We start from the raw sequence: 7,175 nt of genomic DNA on the forward strand, positions 1-7,175 counted from the left end.
GCAAAACTAGTTGTGTTTCTTATATCTGACTTTATTATAAGTCACCACCTGAATAAGCGTATATCTACTATCTATCATATATTATCGAGTTTTTCTTTTTTACCTTAAACTATGATTTTCTCAGTTTTTAAAACAGGTATCCACTCATATATAAATATATCCGCATGAGGTTGTGTGGTAAGAAACTTGCTTCACAATCACATGGTTCCGAGTTCAAACCCATTGCGTGGCACCTTAGGCATGTGTCTTTTACCGTAGCCTCGGGACGGCCAAAGCCTTGTTGGCGGAAATATATATCTATGCATATAGATATGCTTTATTTAAAAGTAGCTTTTAAATAAAGCAATTACTCTACGTCTGGTATTTGAGTATTCTTTTTTCTATCTTGTTTCACATTTATGTGCTTACTCGGTATATATATATATATATATATATATATATATATATATATTATATATATATATATATGTATATTCTTTTATTTGTTTCAGCCATTTGACTGCGACCCTGCTGGAGCACCGCCTTTAGTCAAGCAAAACGATCTCAGAACTTCAGAACTTATTCTTTGTAGCCTAGTATATATTCTATCGGTGTCTTTTGCCGGACCGCTAAGTTACGGGGCCATAAACACATCAGATCGGTTGTCAAGCGATAGTGGGGGAACAAAAACAGACACACAAACATATACATACATACATACATACATACATACATACATACATACTACATACACATATATATATATTATATATATATATATTATAATGAAAATAGTAATGCAATACGAGAGTATTGCTTTCCAGTAAAGGATAGCCCGTGAGGGTAAAATTATACATATAAAAGTAAATATGGCACAACGAAGCACCAATATTTACTGGAAAATAGCGAACGTAATAAATACGACGCTAATGTATAGCTTCACTGCGTATGTACTAGTAAAGATGCGTGTGTGAAACAAACAGGAAAAAAATTGTCTTACCTCTAGGAAGAACATCTGAAAAATGAAAAACCTAAAAACGGATAATGCAGTACCGGTTTCAGACTCTCCAAAATACGTTTGCCAACGTATAGTTGATTTGTCTTCATCAGCTGCATAAACCTCGACAACATTTCAAATGTTGCCACATCTATGCCAGTACACTCGTTGAAACGCCAAAACGTTTAACAAAAAAGAACGAGAACATTGAAGTTTCATGAAATAGTAATGCAATACGAGAGTATTGCTTTCCAGTAAATATCGGTGCTTCGTTGTGCCATTTATTTACTTTTATATGTATAATTTTACCCTTACGGGTAAAATATCAGAGACAATTGCTCCACTTTCAGTTACAAGCATGAAGATAGTGGATCAGATCTCTTTGAGCCTTTCGATAGTAGCAACTAAGGCAGTAGGGGCTTTCACCAGCTGCAGTGTACTTCAGTACACACAAGTGGTAAATGGAGTCAAGAGATTTTCTGTAATTAAGCCATACTCTCACAAGATTGCCGCAGTATTTTTCTACTTCAGACATCACTGTTATATTTACCAAAATAATCCCCACATGCCTTTCTTTCCAACTATCTGTTTGTCAGCGATTATATCGTTTTAGATACGCAATGGTTTTGCAGGAATTGCTTCAGACAGCTAGAGTACAATTTATTTAGGTAGGCAAAGGAGCGATAGTTCTCTGATTGTTCTTCCATCCAAATTTTCTGCTTTTTTTTAAAGACTCAATATTCTGCTTTATGTACTTTATTGTGGAGACATGCAGGTCTTAACTTGCCTTCTCTAACCAGGTTTCCATCCCCTTTTCAGCTATATCCAATGGCTAGTCCACTCAAATTCTGACTGCATTTTTCTCAAGATGGCGTTAACTTGATGATGTTTCATGCCGATTGATAACGACCACCATCTTGTTCTGGTTCCAATAAAATCTCTACATCCAACCTCTGAAGGAAATTTTGTGTGAGTGAGTGAGTGAGTGAATGTCGGTGTGTGTACTGCATTCAAAGGGCTCTGGGGAAGCTATAAGATGTACGGGCCACACAGCTTTGAGTGCACGCTTACTTACAGCAGAAACAGTCGTAAGCCAACGTTAGTTATTACGTAATCCCTGTTCTTTAGACAGGAGTGGCTGTGTGGTAAGTAGCTTGCTAACCAACCACATGGTTCCAGGTTCAGTCCCACTGCGTGGCATCTTGGGCAAGTGTCTTCTGCTATAGCCCCGGGCCGACCAATGCCTTGTGAGTGGATTTGGTAGACGGAAACTGAAAGAAGCCTGTCGTATATATGTATATATGTGTGTTTGTGTGTCTGTGTTTGTCCCCCTAGCATTGCTTGACAACCGATGCTGGTGTGTTTATGTCCCCGGCAAAAGTGACCGATAGAATAAGTACTGGGCTTACAAAGAATAAGTCCCGGAGTTGATTTGCTCGACTAAAGGCGGTGCTCCAGCATGGCCGCAGTCAAATGACTGAAACAAGTAAAAAAAAAATACTTACAAATACAAACATTCACAATACCCTCTCACACACATTCTGAGAGGAAACCTTTACCATAATCGCAGACAATGTTATCGAACTATTTGCTTCGTGTTTATCAACCGATTATTGTTATTCGTCGTTAATATATATATATATATAACTTACAATGTGTGTGTGTACGTATGTATGTATGTATGTATGTAGACACGTGTGTGTGTATGTGTATGTGCGTATGTGTGTGTGTACACACACACACACACTTACAATCACAAACCCTCTCTCACGAAAAGCATGTATAAAAGTAATGTCTATGTGAGAATCGGTGTGTATTGATGAGTGTGCGTATTAAGCATGTGTGAAGATATGTTTTTTACGCGCGCGCGCACGCACACACACACACACATACATGCACATACACACACACACACATACGCGCGCACACACACACTAACATTCACATAGGAACTCACTATATCTCTTGTGACATTTCAGTCATAACATTGTTTTACCCAAGGTCACATTTGTATAAACATTGTCTGAAATGATAGCTTCATCTTGTTCATGTTAAACACACAGTCTGCCCGTCTGCCAGTCTGCCTGCCAGCCAGCCAGCCTGCATGCCTGCCTTTCAGTCTGTCTGCACGCCTCTCCGTCTGTCTGCCTCTCCGCCCCATCCCCATTCACCCCCCCCCCACTACACACACCGTCAGCCAATCAGCGCAATCTGCACGTATGTCAGACTTTCTCTCTGGGTACCAAACATTTATAACACTTTTTACTAGTCCGAGGCCTTTGCCTGTTCACCAAAATGCTAGAAACAACAACTAAATCTACTTTAAATAATATCCTAGCCTTATTGAATACACAGTTCAAAAATATCGACACAATGGTTGACCAGAAGCTTAAACGACCAAAAAAACTATTACATACATAAGTCGATGAAGAATCTTTTCTTCAGCAAGCTCGACCTACAAAAATCGTAGTCAAATCGCCCTTAAATTACACCATATTCTGTGTATATGTATGATGTGTGTGCGTGTGTGTGTGTATGCGTGTATGCGTGTGTGCGTGTGTATGCATGTGTGTATGTGTGTGTGAGTGTTAAATAGATTACATGAAGGTCCTACATAAATGTATAATTATTGAAGGGTTCATTCATTACTATGTCAGTAAAAATGATGATGGATGTGCATCTCTGATGAGGTTAGAATTAGATGGAAACATTGCTGGAGTTGCTTCCCCTATTTCCCGATATATTGCAAATAATGTTAAACGTCGATTTCTTCTCCCTTTACATCTTCCTCAACCAACATCAGAGAGGAGGAACGACAGAGAAAAAAGGGAGCATGTGGATGAAGGGGTTAGGAGAAAGGCTAGGAGTACAAGAGGGTGAAAGGGTAGGAATATAAGAGGAAGAAAAGCAAGGAATAGTCTATCCCTTCTACTTACTCTCTTTCTCTCTCTCTCTCTCCCTCTTCTATTCCTAGCCTTTCTCACTCTTGAATTCTTAGCCTTTCTCCTTCCCCTTCATCCCCTTCTCCCTTCCTTTCTCTGTCGCTCCCTCTCCCTGCTGTCTTTCTCCTCTGCCTGCTACTGTCACGTGACCAGCGGCCAGTTCTTCTTTTTCTTCTTTTCTTAGACACAGTCTCAAATTCTGTCCCCTCCCCGTTCTCCATCGTTCAAAACATTTTCTAAGCGTTATCCACTATTCTCGTCTTCTTGACCCCAAGGCCGTATTTTCTTCGCCTGTTTGCCCTCGTCCACCCTCCGAGATCACACTCTGTGTCGTTTTGCTTGTTTTGTTTCGTTTTGTTTGCTCTCGTCCCCAATTCTACTCAAGAAAACTTTTTTTTTGCGGGAACTGCCTACTGGGAGCATTCAGCCTTATCGTTAAAGGCGCGAAACTGGAAAGTACCATTGATCGATAACTGATGAAGAATCATGGATTTTCTGTTCGTCTCCTGTTTGTTTTTACATTCAGTATACGTTATGTCGTTTGATGAAACATTTCTGCATTTAACATGTAATGGAGCGCAAGACACACCGAATTTTTATTAACAGCAAATAAGTAGCAAGCTACTTACCACACAGCCTCTCAGTTTGACCAATAATAAGTGCAACTGCACTAAAGAATTTTTACTCACTTCTCCTTTCCCCACACACGATCTAAATTTACAACAGAAACTGTTATTGTTCTTCTTAATACGACATTTTCGACTCTGGAGGCAGTGTTGTATTATTTCTTCGGCTGTTTTTGTATGTTATTTTTCTGTCTTTTGTGTGTGTGTGTGCGATGATTTTTACTGTTTGTAAAACTTGACAGAATAGCCTTTTCCTGACAATATCCCTTCAGCTAGAAACGGCGTGGCGTGCTAATCGTAGAGAGATAAATTCATCTTAGTTACATTGGCCAAACAGTAAAATGTGGGGGCTTTATATATTTTGGGGCTCACGTGGGAGTCACGTGGTTGTAGCCTAGGTGTGTTTTAATAGAATAATTTTATGTTATACTGAGAAACACTTTTATAAATCGTTTAATTGAGTGACCAGAAATAAGCAGTTGTTTGGAGGGAAAAAATTGAATAAGGACGAAAGGGAGGAGGAAAACAAGAATAAGACGAACATTTGTAAAGTGGTGAGGAAAAGGATGCGAAAAGCAAAGAAAATATTGATATATATTTCTTTACTACCCACAAGGGGCTAAACATAGAGGGGACAAACAAGGACAGACAAAGGGATTAAGTCGATTACATCGACCCCAGTGCGTAACTGGTACTTATTTAATCGATCCTGAAAGGATGAAAGGTAAAGTCGATCTTGGCGGCATTTGAACTCAGAACGTAACGGCAGACGAAATACGGCTTCGCATTTCGCCCGGCGTGCTAACGATTCTGACAGCTTGCCGCCTTGAAAATATTGATATTAGTAGGGTAGGTTTTATTTGGTTCGTTCAAGTTTGGTACGCAACGTTTGCTTTTAACTTGGATTTATTTTCTGTAGGAAATTAAAGGTTGGTTTTATTTTATAGTTTGTAATCATTCATGCATCTATGTAAATCAGGCCCAAGAGGTCAGATTTGTATTTAAACACACACACACACACACACACACACACACACACACACACACACACACACACACACACACACACACACACACACACACTCAAATATAATATAATATAATATAACAAGGCATAATATAATATATGTTATGAAGGCGCATGGTCTAGGGGTTAGGGTGTTGCACGCGAGATCGTGGTTTCAATTCCTACACCAGGTGGCGCGTTTTGTTGTTCATGAGCAAAATACTTCATCTCACGGTGACCTGCAATCTCATCGACCCCTGATGCGTGGTGCGCCGTGCATCTGTTCAGGCAACGTCGATTTGAGTGAACTAATGTGCAGCGCATACACTTGACCACCGTAAACAAATCATTTGCGCAGGTCGTTCGGCAAAAGCTGAGCACTCACTCGTCGTCTTCGACAGGAGAGACCGTAACACACACACCACACACACACACACACACCACACACACACACACACACACAAGCACACACACACACACACACACACACACACACACACACACACACACACACACATGTTGAACCGTTATTCCCTATACATCATTTTCTCTCCCCGTATTTTTTTCCCTCTCAATCGTTTCTGCTGAAGAGCGTAGACTCGAAACGTCAAATACTTTTCCATTCTTCCCAAGCGTTAAACTAATACACCTGCCTGTTGTTCTTTCACCTGTCTTCATTTTTTGTTTACTGTAATTTTGAAATATTAGCTGCTGATGGGTAGTAGGGGTTCGATCCTCCTGTTAGCGATATATTATATATAAAGGCTGCAGAGCTTGCACCGAAAAACAGCTAGTGGAAACTTCGCCTAAAGTTAAACTAGTAATAACATTTATCGGCTGCAAATCAGTGACCGATGGTCACTTTATTTACAATATATCGCTGGCAGAAGCGGATCTTAGCTATCACTCCACTACGTAGGTGTGCACGGCTGATGTATGCCAAACGGCTCGAAACTGGGCCAGTCCCGCGATCCTGTTAGCGGCTGGAGGGTAGTCGAGATTCGATCCCCCTACTAGCGATATATTGCACATATAAAGGGTGCAGAGCTTGCACTGAAAACCAGTCGGTGGAGAATCCGCCTGGGGTTAAACTAGTAGTAGCATTCATCTGCCACTTCGATGTGGCTACTCGCTTCACTGTTTAGTATACGTTGCTACTCTATCTCTTCTGAAGATTTTATAACTAAAATTTTCCTTCTCCCACCCTCTCTCTCTCTTTCTATATATATATATATATATATATATATATATATATAGAGAGAGAGAGAGAGAGAGAGAGAGAGAGAAAGAGCAGTTGTATACTGTCAACTTAACGTGACAGTCCTATAAAGGGAATCACATAACCGCTATTTAGCCCTAGGAAGCATCAACACTTCCTGTCGGCCTTGACGCATTTCCTCTGTCTTTATGTTTACAAAGGGGAGACAAGCACCCCCACCCAGCTAAGCCTGTACCCAGAGACATGTTTCTGAGTCTCTGCTCGTCATCAGTCTGGACTAGCATGGTTTGCGAGCTGCAGATACTTGCCTAGACCTTGTAAACATATATAATTCCAGTGAAATAAATCCACTGATCCCAAAAAATAGAAATATTAAATTTCTAAATATCTCAGAGAGATATAAGCA

This window comes from Octopus sinensis, linkage group LG17 (genome assembly GCF_006345805.1).
Source record: "Octopus sinensis linkage group LG17, ASM634580v1, whole genome shotgun sequence".
NCBI classification, from domain to species: Eukaryota; Metazoa; Mollusca; class Cephalopoda; order Octopoda; family Octopodidae; genus Octopus; species Octopus sinensis.